Genomic DNA, 14,996 nt, shown 5'->3' on the forward strand with positions numbered 1-14,996 from the left:
GCATGCATATGCACACGACAATTCATTGTTGTCAACATGTGACAATAACATGGCTAATTACACATGTTACAGCAAACTTTTCCCACGTCAATCTCAGCCTTTTTGTCTAATTACATGACTGACTGTTGCGTTCACAAGTGTTACATGCATTGCACATTAAACTATTTATTTTCAAGCAATGTTTGTACAAAGCTTCACGTGACATCATTGGCAAATATCATCATTCCCTGCAGAATACACACAACAAATACTTCTAAGATCAACTGCACACAGCTTGGCACAGAAGTACTTTATTATGTTAATGTAACACCTTGCATTTTACTATGTCACCTGACATCATCACATACCTATTTAAAGGACGCCCATTACCTGCTCATTCACAGCTACTCATTTCAAAATGTTGCGATTGTTTAGGAGACGGAGGAACATTCTTTTCTATGACATGCTTGCTAATCAAGAGAATGATATAGGGCAAGGGAGGGACAGACCGAGGGACAGTGACAGGGACAGGCACGCGGATACGACAGGGACAGGGACAGGGACAGGCCGAGGGACAGGTAGAGGGACAGGAGATCAGAGGAGAAGACAGAGGAGACAAGTTGTGGCTCGTCCGCGTGTGTACAGGGAGAGAACCCTGTTAGATGGGATGAGTGAGGAGGAGATAGTAAGTCGCTATCGTTTGAGTTCAGCAGCAATCTTATCTCTTTATGAAGAGATAAGGGGAGATTTAGATTTTGTGACAGCCAGAGGTCGTGCAGTCCCTGGGCTTGTTAAAATGCTGTGCTCATTACATTATCTTGCTTCCGCGTCATTCCAGACAACTGTGGGCATAGTGGGCGGGGTCTCGCAATCTACATTCTCGCGGGCCTTTACCCATTTTCTCTATGCACTCAATAGACGCGCTAGGAATTATATTCATTTTCCTACAGAGGCGACAGAGTGGCTGGAAGTCAGGACTGGCTTTTATAATATAGCAGGGATACCATGTGTGCTGGGTGCAATCGATTGCACGCATGTTGCTTTGATTGCACCTAGTCAGAGTGAGCATGTTTACCGCAATCGTAAGCACTACCATTCACTCAATGTACAGGTGGTATGTGATGCCACGATGAGGATAATGCATGTGTTACCCAAATTCCCTGGTTCCGGTCACGATTCCTCTATCCTGAGGAACTCTTCAGTCTTCCATGCTTTCGAAGAGGGACATTTTGAACATGGTTGGCTGCTGGGTGAGTACAGATTTAGATGTTATAACACAAAACACATTTTTCTTTAGGAATGTTGACATTGTAGAATCTTATCACTAATGTAAGCTTATGTGTGCTCCATTCATTATAGGTGACTCGGGATACGGAATTAGGCCGTGGCTCTTGACTCCGGTGCTAAACCCTCAAACTGAAGCAGAGGAGAGGTACAATGCAGCCCATATCTCTACAAGATCTGTTATAGAGAGGACATTTGGCCTACTCAAGACCAGATTTAGGTGTCTGGACAGAACTGGTGGGGCTCTTCTATACAAGCCTCAAAAAGTCTCTGATATTATCCTTGCCTGTTGCATTTTGCACAATGTTGCACTCAGGCACAATGTACAATCAGACCTAGCTGAGCCTTTGGTAGATGAGCATCCCACCCATGTAGCTGCTGAAAATGAACAAACAGCCAGTGGTGGCCAGACACGCCAGAATCTCATCAATTCATTTTTTTCTTGTAAGTAAAAACATATATGTTCCTAGTACTACTTTTATAGTTAAATTATGTTATATTAACAATAATGTTTTTTGATATAACCTTCTGTTAGGACACAGATGAATATGGGTTGCACACCTTTCTTTTCTCTGCTGTGTGCAGAAAGGGATGTGGCACCGGTATGTTATTGATGCACAGGTTATATAATCCCTCTTAAATTGTACATTAGTTGTGTGTATGTGAATACAACTGGGGTAACAAAGCAGTAATATTTTAGCATTGTGTTGTTCCTTATGCTAACACAATACACATAGTATGGGCATATTCATTCATTCTAGCAGTATGCTTACATACAATGTTATTGGTGCAGTGTAACATGTACATCCATATGATGTGTACACCAGCCTGCTTTACATTTTGAATGTGATTAAATATACATGGTGTTGCACAGTTAACACCAAATACACACTTTGCTGTGTTGCTTACGGTACTGAAGATGGCATGTCAATGTTTGCAATTTAAATATTTTTCCATTGCATTATAGGTATATCTCCAGTATGACTTATCATGGTATGTATATTTCCTGACATCTCTCATAAGATGTGCCTACCTCAATCTTCCTATAATTATTTGAAGTAAAAACCCAACATATTGGTTTAAAGACAAATGTAACATACATGTACTTTCTGTATCATGTATATGCATTTAGCTACTCTTGAGGTTTCATGTGCATTGTATTACAAAATGATTACTCCCATTTCATCACATTTTATGTATGTTTCCTTATAAATTCCATTAATGTAATATAGAGGTGTTTGGAGAAAAGGGGATAACTGTACTTATTTGTTTACTTACGGGAGCTCATTCATCACGGATGCAATTGACTGATCATAACACTCCATGCATGAATGCCTGTAATCACAACAATGCGTAGTACATCTTATATTTAGCAATGTAGGTGTTTATTAATGCTAGGAATTAATAGTCATCATTAATTTAAATTTGTGACATGTGTATGTATAAGTCACACGTGTGTGGATGTGACCTACATGTACCAAGTGTCAAACTGTTAACAGAAACCACAATTTTGTCGCAAATCTTACTGTAATTTTGCATTTCTAATTTCCCACTATGACAATGTTGGTAAAATATTTGGAATGTCATTCACGTCACTTCATCATTATCATGATGATAATTATCAAGAATTCTCAAAATTTAAACGTCACATTAGCATAGCCACACTTTTTAAGACAACTGTTTGTGTCTGTATCAATTTGTGTAGGATCCATGTATAACACCGACAAATGATAACAGCAGCTTTATTATGGTAGCTTATATCATCATATTGACTGTACTATTTATTTTTAGAACGTTTAATAAACACAGTAAACTATAGTTAGTTAGGTTAATGAAATATACACAGAAACGTACTTCATTACATGATGTTGATGTAATATTCAGAACATCATGCATTGTAGGGGACCACAACATCTAGGCAATAACATTATTTGCTACAGTCCCAAACCATTTTATCAACATACCCATGTAACAAGAGATTTTTAACAAAAAATGGCTAGTTGGTTGTAAGTGTCCTTTACATTGGGAGAAGGAGTGGCTCAGTGAGTAAAGACACACACTGGCACTGAGAGTTTGAAGCAGGGGAGTTCTGGTTCAAATCCCAGTGTCGGCTCCTTGTGACCTTGGCCAAGTCACTTTATCTCCCTGTGCCTCAGGCGGCAAAAAATAAATTGTACGCTCCACGGGCCAGGGACCTCAGCCTGAAAAATGTGTCTGTAAAGCGCTGCGTACAACTAGCAGCGCTATACATGAACATGCTCATATTATTATTATTACATAGTTTCGACAGTCATACGTTCCATTACACAATATAATACACAAATGTGTTAGCAGAGTGGGAATGGTTGTTATATATAAAACACACCATGCCATAAAATGCTAGTAGTAATTAAAGAACACTTAATAAAAATTCATGAGGCACTCTTTTGCAACATCATTATGTTAATTAAGTGCTTATGCAATATAGGCATAAGGGTATCACATTTTTAATTGTTTGTTAATAAGCGCTGCAAGCAATATAAAATTAGTTCCATATGTAGTATAGTAGTCGGTGGCTCCTCCTCACAATCATCTCATATAAAGGTAGACTCTTCTGAAATCATACATTGATCCGATTGTATCTTCCCCGACATCTCTGAAATACAGCAAACACAAGATGGTCAAAGATGGCACCTTACTATATATGTATCCGTGACAATGCGTTACACAGCTCTATGTGATTGTGTAGATACACACGTCAGTCACTTATATGTTAGAACTACAAGTGTACATCATTATGTAATCTGTCATTAAATTATTAGCAGTCATAACTATGTATATGAAGTGAACGCTGCCTGTATACTGAAAAATGTGCGCGCACATCTTAGTGTGCGCACGCACTTCACGCTTGGGTCGACTAACTGTTAGCGCATGCGCAAAACAATGCGTACGTTGTGCGTTCAATACATGTTGAAAATACCATTAACCATAAAATATTTATTTCAAATACTATGAAGGCGAAACTACATTCGTTCTAAACGAGTACATCTGTATTCTTTTTAAACAGACGTTTGTGGACAGAAAGCACGGCCGATAACACAATGCGCAAATGCAATACGTGTGACGTCATGTTAAGGCAGCGTGAAGCGCACGCAAACACTCCTCCCACTCAATTAACATTCGGCTAACGCCCAGTGTACGCCTACAAACACTGAGCCGCACGCATGACACACTGCAGTTACCGTAACTATAACAAAACAACACAGCCAATAGGCTTTGACGCGCGCACGTCGTTTGAGGGCGGGACTTACATCCGTAATCCTTTTTAAGGACCCCTTGGCACATGACAAGGGTCCCACATCATACGTGGTCGCCCCGGTTTTGTATTTTGTAGATGTTGCATGATAACAACACAGGTATGTGTTAGAGTTATGGTAACATGTTGCTAATATGTTTAAATGGATAGGAAAGTACGTATATTTATTCCGTCAGCAATGTGTAGTACTCTTTCAGGTTCTACTATATTGTAATAGGAAAGAATTTGTTTGTGATCGCTACATGTTATGCAGTCTGCAATGTTACGGTGTATCCACGCATTTAAAGTGAAAATGGTGTTTCGAAAAAAAATTTAAAAAAAATAAACGCAGAGTCAACGCATAACGATTGTTATATTTACCATTCTTGTAGAATTAACACTTTGTCTGGCTGCAACTGGTCGCTCCAGAAAAACAAGGCATTTGCATCCACGCTTGACCCAAACGCTGAATCCTGTATGACACACATCTCCTCCATGAAGCGCTCATAGGAATCGCCACAGCTTTCTTCAAACAATTGGTCCGGAGGTAGGTTCATTTCTTCGGGTACCCATTCCAATGCATTTTCAGCTGAAAGGCTTGGTACATAATCATAGTAGTTATGTTCTTGTACAATGTGGGTTTCAGGAATGGAGGGTGCAGATATTGCAGCAGGTATCGATTCACACGGAACAGTAGTAGCGGATCCATTGCTATTGGCATTAGGAATAAATATGCCATTTAGCACAATATGTGTGCCCTCTTTCACGGTGAAATGTTTTTCCTTAGCAAGCTTCCAAAAACCATACCTGTCTTGTAGCTTATCCTGCACACGTTCAAAACAGTCATTAGTTGATAAAGTGAATCTTACTGAGGATTTAAAATTTCGCGCATGCCCAGGTTCTTGGTAATAAGGATACTTGGCTCTAATCAAATCATAGATTTGGCCCGTGTTAGCTTTGTGTCCCGACGCGGACAAAATCGCTTCTGCTATCATGAATTTGTATCCTTTGTGCGGATGCATATTTTTAAATAATTCAACAGCCATTGCAGATTAACAGAAAAGATGTCTGCAGTTCTCTGTTCTTTGCTCATAACAATGAAACTGCTCAATTGCTAACTATTTGCTGTCTTTCCTTTTCAAGGTCATAAAAAGTATCAACTTGTACTCCTTGTTTGAAGCACCAATTGGATGTGTAGAAATAATTGGTTTCACGTTTGTGGTTTGTGATAGCCGTTTGTCAAACCAACATGTATCATTTTTTTATCTACTTTCTCACAACATTGCTAGACTTTTAATTAAGAAACATTGTGGGTTGAGGAAAAATAACATTGACCACTGTCTGAAAATAGTGCTTACACAGCCATATAATGAAATACACACACACCTGCAAAAGTAAATGTTTTTTTTCCTCATAAATTTCTGTGTGTATTTGAAAGTCTGGTTAACTCCCTGTCTGCATCAGTTTAACTACGTGTCTATATGTACATATATATATATATCTCCTAAATATATATATATATATATATATATATATATATATATATATATTACAATATGTCTGTAAAAACAAACTGTACATGTCTGTGTGTGTATATTACAACTTTTAAGGGCTTATATGTAAAGAGGGATTTTTATATTGGTGTGATTTATTTAAAGGTTAACATAATAGAGGCTTAAACTTTTATGGCCTATTGCATTGACCTGTATGGTAAATGTGATTTACCATCAAAAAAATTTCTTTTTTATTTAGAAGGGCTGTAGTATTAAAACATTTAATATATATAATACAGGAGTACACACAACATATTGATGCCAGTAAGTAGGCCTTGTATGAAACCTATTTAAATGGTGATAAACATGAGTGAATTAAGTAATAAAAATTTGTTTTAGGCCAATACTGTTATAGGCTCACAGGTAGTATAGTTCACAAACATTAGGCCTGTATTATTAAAATACTGTGTTTTCACAAGGAAGCATGAAGTGTATGTTTTTTGTAAATACATCTATACCAGTTTAGATAGTACTATATATACATACACACACACACACACACACACACACACACACACACACACACAGTGTGTGTGTGTGTGTGTGTGTGTGTGTGTGTGTGTGTGTGTATGTATATATAGTACTATCTAAACTGGTGTGTGTGTGTGTGTGTGTGTGTGTGTGTGTGTGTGTGTGTGTGTGTGTGTGTGTGTGTGTGTGTGTGTGTGTGTGTGTGTGTGTGTGTGTGTGTGTGTGTGTGTGTGTGTGTGTGTGTGTGTGCATATATCCATACATACTACATATATATTAGTATACATTCAGAGATGTTCTTGAAACAAGAACACATAAATGATTAAAGGACAACATTACAATGGCCAAGCAAGGCAAAGGTAAGTAATATTTTACACATAATCCTGCTGTACACGGACAAGAAAGATGTTTGCAGTTAAATAGATGTGTGTTTTTAATTGCATGTGAATAATATGCACATGCAATGATTACATCAAGTAACACACCCAAATACAATGTTTTGCAGGTAAGTCAATGGCAGATTCTCTAAACATAGCAACTGACTCCTGGTGGACCATTACTGAACAGACGATTAATACATCAATATTAATAACACTATTCATTAATTAGGACTGGTAACATTTCCAAAACTTCACGTGTACAAGAACATACTTGAAAGTTTGGAAACAACACAGTCTTCAGCTCCCTTGTTCCTTTTGAGAGCGAGTAACAGGCCTGCTTGTTGTCTCTTGGATTTTCCTTTTTCGTTTTGCAACAACTTTAGCCACAACAGAGCCACTTTGAGTGGCCTCTGGCACTTCACGGGCAGGGCTTGTGGCCAGTGACTCACCTACAGGGCTTTTGGCCAGTGACTCACCTACAGGGCTTGTGGCCAGTGAATCACCTACAGGGCTTTTGGCCAGTGACTCACCTACAGGACTTGTGGGCAGTGACTGTTCACCGACAGGGCTTTTGGCCAGTGACTCACCGACAGGGCTAGTGCCCACTGACACATGTGAGCAAGTTGGTAGACACTGCACAAGTGATGGTTGGTCTGTTTCATGTGTGTCTTTTTTTGTGTGTGTCCAAAAACTGGTCAGTAGTAACTGCTTGTGCTGTTTTGTTTTTGTCGCCTCCTTTGTAGGTGTCAGCTCCTTATTTTGTACAGATGGCAGCGGTAGGATGTCATCAGGAACCTGCACAGCAATGTCTGCTACTTGACCGGTAACATTCGGACCTGGGGAATGAAGCTCAGATGCATGTGGTGAAAAATTACCAGCATGTAAAGATCCTGCCTGTGAGGTGTTGAAGTTGAAATGTGGTACAGTAGTCATTCTCAAGTAATTTGCTTGGGTTTGCTGAACAACTAATGCTTCGAATGAGGTGTTGATTTTTTGCAACTGTTTAGGCACTTCAATGAAGACTCTGTGGAGATGTGCCAATTGTGATATCGTTTCTTCCTGCAGTGCAATCATCCTTTCCAGCACTGTCATCAGATCAGAATGGCGACGATTTTCTGCTTCCACAATTTTTCCCTCAGAAGCTACTATTGCATCGTATGTGTTAGTTGATGGACGATTTGGCGGTATAACTGTTTCAATTGGAACCTCTTCATGGTCACTTGATTGTATTTCTGTTTCTATGGCGGCATCATAATCATCATCTTCATCATCATGTTCTAAAAATAAATGTACACATTATTAAATGGCATGTTAATCTCTGCTGTTTTACTATGTAATTATACTGTGTCATAAGTAACACCTAACATGTTTCCATACGTTTCATAACCTCACATTAAAATCTACCTTGACTTACGAATAATGTTTGGACTCAGTATGAAATATGAATGAATGAACACTTGCTCTAAACTCAGAACTCCTACATGATAGTTAACATCACTAACACAATACATGTTGCCTTACACTTCATTTTCACTGACACTAAGTAATCCTATTTAAAGAACATGTGCAAAACAAATAATGAACATGACAACATAACATATAGAAGTGCACATATTATATGGCCACCAACTGATACACTCACCTTCTAGGTGTGTTGAGCTGCATGACCCAGGTGAAGACACTTGTTCCGTCTCAGGTGACACATGTCCTCCAGGGGCAACTATATATAACAATAACATTAGTTGTACATTTACATGTGTAAATATTGAACAAACAGTTATTGTATGTTCTGTATTTATGAGTACCTAACAGCATCAGTTCCTTAACTGAAAATGTGTGTGTGAAAGTGAACATAAATAGTTGTAATAACAATGTACATGCCTGTGTACTTAGAACTTTTGAGTTCCCTAACATACAACATACTATGTTTCTGCAGTAATGCGTGAGGATAAATGGATTACATTTGTACATAAAAATCATATGTTGTGTAGTCATATCAGTATCATAATGTACATAACTATCATGAGATGAACATTCACAATGGTTATCATGAAGATGGTCCTATTGCAAAAAGTTTTGTTTTTTGTTCCGGATATGTGTGGTACATTAATAGAAGATGTGGCACACCTGAATGTGGCTGTCACTCAACAAGACAACACATGCAGTGTGTGATAATGTGTCGTTGATAGTAGTTCAACTATAGATATGAGTGAACTAATGTGTGACGTACGGTTTGATAACTAATGACTTGTTGGGGCATTTAGTAGCTAGAGTTAAGCTTTCAAATGAGTGTGATTAACTTCAGTTGTGCTAGTCAGGTTGTAAGAACGGTATTCCCTTCCCCAAAAAGCCTAATCACCCAGACCTTTCAATTACATCAAACAGGTGAAAATGGTGTGAACTAAGTTGACCCTAAGATGACCCTGTAATTTGTGTGTGTGCTGAACCCCACCCCCTCTGTTGACGTGTATGCTGTGATGACATATTCATTGCAGCTGCTTTAACACAATGGTAGAGGAGCTAAATAGTCGTCTGCAGTGTTTAAGTTATGAACACAATGACATAACATATGCTACGTGTGCCTCATTATGCTGTCTGTATATGACATAAAGCAAAAATGGACCTTTTCATAAACAACTATATATGTGTTAGTGCAAGTGATGTTTGTAGGCCGTTGCATGCAATATATTTGATGCATGCTTAGAATAGGCAGTAATGTCGTGTTTGTAGGAGTAAAATAAATAAAATACACAATAATATTATACATATTTATGTTCTGTACCTGTAGCTAGTAATAATTTCTCATTAGCATGTGTTACACATATGTACTACCCTGTTGTTCCCCATCTTCGCCCACCATCAATTGCTTCCACTGCAGCAATGCATTTTGGGAATTCACATGTAAATGACCACGCAATGGCACGTGCTATATTAGTTACTGCTTTTAGTAGGACTACAACATATATGTCTATTTTGAGATATATATATATACTAGCTGAGAGACCCGGCGTTGCCCGGGATGTAAATGCGTAATAGGTAGTATTATTTATAAATCGTGGAACAAAAGGTGACTGTTTGTTGTAAAGGTTGGATAATAATATTGAAAAGAAAGATGGAAGAAAATGTAATACGATGTTGTATAAAAATGGTTTATTGTAACCACATCACAGTACAATGTATATTTTGGTGCCATAAGTGATGTAAAAATCTGAGTCGTGTGTCCTGCTAGGGTGTGAGGCGGCGGGTGGCGCGTGGGTTGTGAGTGCTGTCTGCGAGTGGGGGTCCTGCTAGGGTGTGAGGCGGCGGGTGGCGCGTGGGTTGTGAGTGCTGTCTGTGAGTGGGGGTCCTGCAAGGGTGTGAGGCGGCGGCTGGCGCGTGGGTTGTGAGTGCTATCTGTGAGTGGGGGTCCTGCTAGGGTGTGAGGCGGTGGGTCAGTGATGTCGGTGCGTAGGGGCGGGAGGCAGCAGGTGTGTGTGGCGGCAGGTATGTGTCGAGTGTGGCGGGTGTCTGTTGAGTGCGTGCAGCGGCTGTGAGGCGGTGGGTGAAAGGCAGAGGCGGCCGGAGTAAGGGCGGGTGAAAGGCAGAGGCGGGGGTTGGGAGGCGGTAAGGCGGGCATAAAGGCGAAGGGTGGCGGGAAGGGGAGGAGGGGGTGGTAGAGGGGGGCAAGGGGTGGAGGAGGGGGGCAAGGGGTGGAGGAGGGGGGCAAGGGGTGGAGGAGGGGGGCAAGGGGTGGAGGAGGGGGGCAAGGGGTGGAGGAGGGGGAAGGGTTAGAGGAGGGGGGGGAAGGGTTAGAGGAGGGGGGGGAAGGGTTAGAGGAGGGGGGGGGGAAGGGTTAGAGGAGGGGGGGGAAGGGTTAGAGGAGGGGGTGGAAGTGTGGGAGGGGGTGGGAGGGGAAAGGGGAAAAAGAGGTGGAGGGGGGGGAAGAGGAGCGGAGGGGGGGGTGGAAAGGGGAGCGGAGGGGGGGGGGAAGGGGGGTGATGGGGGGGGGTGGAGGGGAGGTGTGGAGGGGGGGGAGATAAATGGGGAGGTGAAGGGGGGTGGAAGGGAGAAGTGGAGTGAGGGGAGGTGATCGGGGGTGAGGGGTGGGTGAGGGGAGGTGAAGGCCGCTCACTCACCCTTCCGGCAGGTCCCACGTGGATCTGAGGCGGGAGGCAGCGTGTTGTGGCCGCTCCCCCGCTGTGTCCCGGGCGCTCACTCGCTCCCCCGCTGACTGTAGCGGCGCCGGGGGGGGGGGGTATCGGGGAGACACTGACACTGGAGGGGAGGGGGGGTGGAGGGGAGGTGAAGGGGGGGTGGAGGAGAGGTGAAGGGGGGTGAAGGCCGCTCACTCACCCATCCGGCAGGTCCCACGTGGATCTGAGGCGGGAGGCAGCGTGTTGTGGCCGCTCCCCCGCTGTGTCCCGGGCGCCGCCATCTTGGGTACTCGGCGCCGCGAGGCAGCCTGCCTGGCCACTGGCTGTTCCCCCGCCGGGGAGGGGTGAGTTGTAGCGCCGGGGAGGGGGGGGCATGTATATGTGTGGGGGGGGGGGAGAGGTGGGAGATATAGAGGGGGGGTCTCGCACGGCCGCTGACACTGGGTGGGGGGGGGCGCTGAAGGGGTAATAATAGTGTGTGTGTCCCGCTGACTGTAGCGGCGCCGGGGGAGGGGGGGGCGGGGTGAAAGCACGGGAGACACGGGGAGAGGAGGAGGTGCGCGCGGGTGCTGCTAACACTGTGAGCTCCGCTAATGTAGGTAACACCCCCCCTACACACGTGTGTGTGTGTGTGTGTGTGTGTGTGTGTGTCCCTGTGTCCCTGTGTGTGTGTCCCCCTGTGTGTGTGTGTGTGTGTGTCCCTGTGTGTGTTTGTGTCCCTGTGTGTGTGTCCCTGTGTGTGTGTGTGTCCCTGTGTGTGTGTGTCCCTGTGTGTGTGTGTCCCTGTGTGTCCTTTGGCCCGTCACTCCGCCTCAGGCCAATGAGAGGTGTGCGGGGGCGGGCGGGCCAAGGGACCAATGAGATTTCCCCTAGGGACACCGGACATCCAGGCAGGCATGCATGCATGCAGGCAGGCAAACATACAGTGCTTTCACTAATATAGTATAAGATATACAGAATCAGACATATACATATATAGATGCAGGTATGCTTATATTGTGAAGACAGTATAAAAAGCAGCGGAAATATGCAAAATAACTGTAAGCAACGACACGCCTAGTACAGTAATATTTCTCACCTGGTGGAAATTGTGAGGGATAAATTCCAATATCACGGTCACCGGCCAAGCCCTCCACGACGACAGGAAGTAATTTTCCCCGAAGCAGCTCCTCCAATGGAGTTAATATCAGACGTTGTGGTGTCGGCCCACCTCCAGTGCCAGTAGCATGCACGCGATGGTCTTGTATTTTCTGTTTTAATTTTGACCGAATATCGTCAAATCTCTTGCGACAATTCCGCTTGTCCCTGACACTATTCCCACAGGCATTGACACCAATGACTATTGTGTCCCACATTTCTTTTTTGCTTGATGAACTTGTCCGCCCTTGAAAAACATAGAAAATATATGAGGTTAATTAATAATAATACAAGCACCAGTTTCCTACACTGCTAGCTGTTCCAAGAGATAGCAAACATGCTGTTTTAGGTGTAATATGTGAAGCACATGAGCATTCACTACTAAACCTAGACATGTAAGCAAGCTTGCATTCATATTGTAAGCAGTTATGGCAAATTGAACGCCTGTGTTTAGTTGTCCTTGTAACGCATGATAAAAAGCTGTGTTTCCACAATAATTAACATAGACAGATATTCTGTACCCATATTTGCATATGAACAAAACTCAGATGACCTAGGATCACATGTATTTGAATAATAAATGGAAAGGTACACTTACCTACTAAATGTCCATAGATACTGTCATAGTGCTCCAGAATCCCAGTGACAAGAGCTCTATTTTCCTGGTCATTGAAGCGAGGATTACGTGGCTTCTCCACACGTTTCTTCCGAGCAGGTTTAGGCTCAGAGCTTGGCTGGTGCTGACTGGACTCTCCTTCTTCCAATGGAAGAGACTCCAAAAGCTGGCCACCAGCAAGCACGCCACCACCAGACACCCCATCAGCAACTGCGCCACCAGCACCAGCACTCCCACTCGCACTCCTAGCACCAGCACTCCCACTCCCAGCAACAGCACTCGCACTCCTAGCACCAGCACTCCCACTCCCAGCAACAGCACTCGCACTCCTAGCACCAGCACTCCCACTCCCAGCAACAGCACTCACACTCCCAGTAACACCACTCACACTCCCAGCAACACCACTCGCAGCAACAGCACTCCCAGCAACAGCACTCGCACTCCTAGCAACATCAGTCCCCTGAACAGTACGTTCACTATGACGCGTACTCGCACGAGTAGCACTCCCACTCCCACCAGCATCACTCTTCCCACGCTTTGCGGGCATACTTACAGCACTCACAAAAAACAGACAACAAATGTACAGCCAATCACACGAAACACTTCCACATATAAAACAAGACAAAGATGTAAACAAAACAACAAAGGACAAAGCTCTCACAATACACAACAAGTCTCTCAGTCAATATGCAAATCTTAAATCACCCAGCTCTGTGCGTCTCTCTCTCTCTCACTCCCAACAACACAGAGAATGATTACCAGTACACGTTGCCTTTAAATATGGCGCGCTATCCAATACATGCTTGGTTCGCCTGATTCAGCAAGATTTGTGATTGGGCAACCTAACAGCACCCCGCCACGCACGCCGATACACCTGTGTGTGATCGGCAAATCATCGTGAGAGTGGGCGGATTTGTTTTCGGCTTGATTTTGAATGTATTCGGCACTTACTGCATACGGAGAGGGAAAATCGCCAATAACATGACTAATCGGTAAGCTTGCCGATTTCACATATTCGTTGCTTACTGCATGAGGCCCTATGTTCTTGTAATAATCTTTTTTTTTGTAACCTAAGCACTTTATTTTTTATATAAATTAAAACAAAACCTTAATAAGTGATGCTTTGGACTCTGAATGAGTACATCTAGCTACAACAGATTGTTGTGTTTTAAGTGCATCATTTCTCTCTAATAAACAGGGACCTTAAACCCTGGCAGATAGATACATATTTTATTTGTATATTTCTTTGGTGGTGGAAGCAGATAGATATGATTGCAACCGAGTAAAGTTTAAATTTGAACTCATTTGAAGTACCTTGCACAGAAGAAAAGTGAGTTGGATTGTTTAGCCGTGTGTAGTAACCCTAGTTGCATAGATAAGTCACGTGCTCACAAGAATGCTACCATGACAGATATGTATATTGGGACGGATTGAGGGTTCATTTAAGGGACCTTTGCAGAAGCTGAAAAATGGGTCAGGTAGGTAGCTCTGTATTAACCTTTGTCCCATATGCAAGGTCACATGCTCACAGGTGTGCCGTACTGTGAGGATTCGGGGGTCACGACGGTCGCAGTGTGACCTCACCTCACCTCTCGTTGCGCCTGCTGCTGCTGGACGTCCCCCTCGCCGGTCCCGTCCGGTCCCCGTTGTTGGAGGACTCCCCCCTCGTCCCCGGCGGGCGGCCGCTGTTCAGCAGGCGGCTGGGGCTCTGGCGGCTGCTACCACTCATGGGCGCGCGCTCCCCCTCGTTACAGAGCGCGCGCTGGATCAAGTTAATTTATTCACTGCTCCTGCAGTGAAGCCACGCCCCCAACTCACACACAGGCTGCAATCATGCCCCAAAGCTGCTCACCTGCATTCTCCTCTGGGCAGCCTATCCAGGACGGCTCCATGCACTCCTCCAGGTCTGCCTCCTCTTTCTATTCACCAGCCGCACTACAGTATATACACAGGCGACACGTTTTATCCGAGCACGGCCCCGGCGTGCTAGCCGCACTCCCTCAGCGTGCCGCGCATCACCGATGCACGGTCACGCGTCATCGGGTGCCTGCGCCCCCTGCACGGGCGTCCAGGGCTCCCCGAGGGAGCCCTGGTGTCCCGCGATGTGGGGGACGGCGGCAGGGGGTTCCGGGGGACCCGGCGGACCCGGCAGCGGGAGGGAGAAAGCCC

This window comes from Ascaphus truei, chromosome 6 (assembly GCF_040206685.1).
Source record: "Ascaphus truei isolate aAscTru1 chromosome 6, aAscTru1.hap1, whole genome shotgun sequence".
Lineage (NCBI taxonomy): Eukaryota > Metazoa > Chordata > Amphibia > Anura > Ascaphidae > Ascaphus > Ascaphus truei.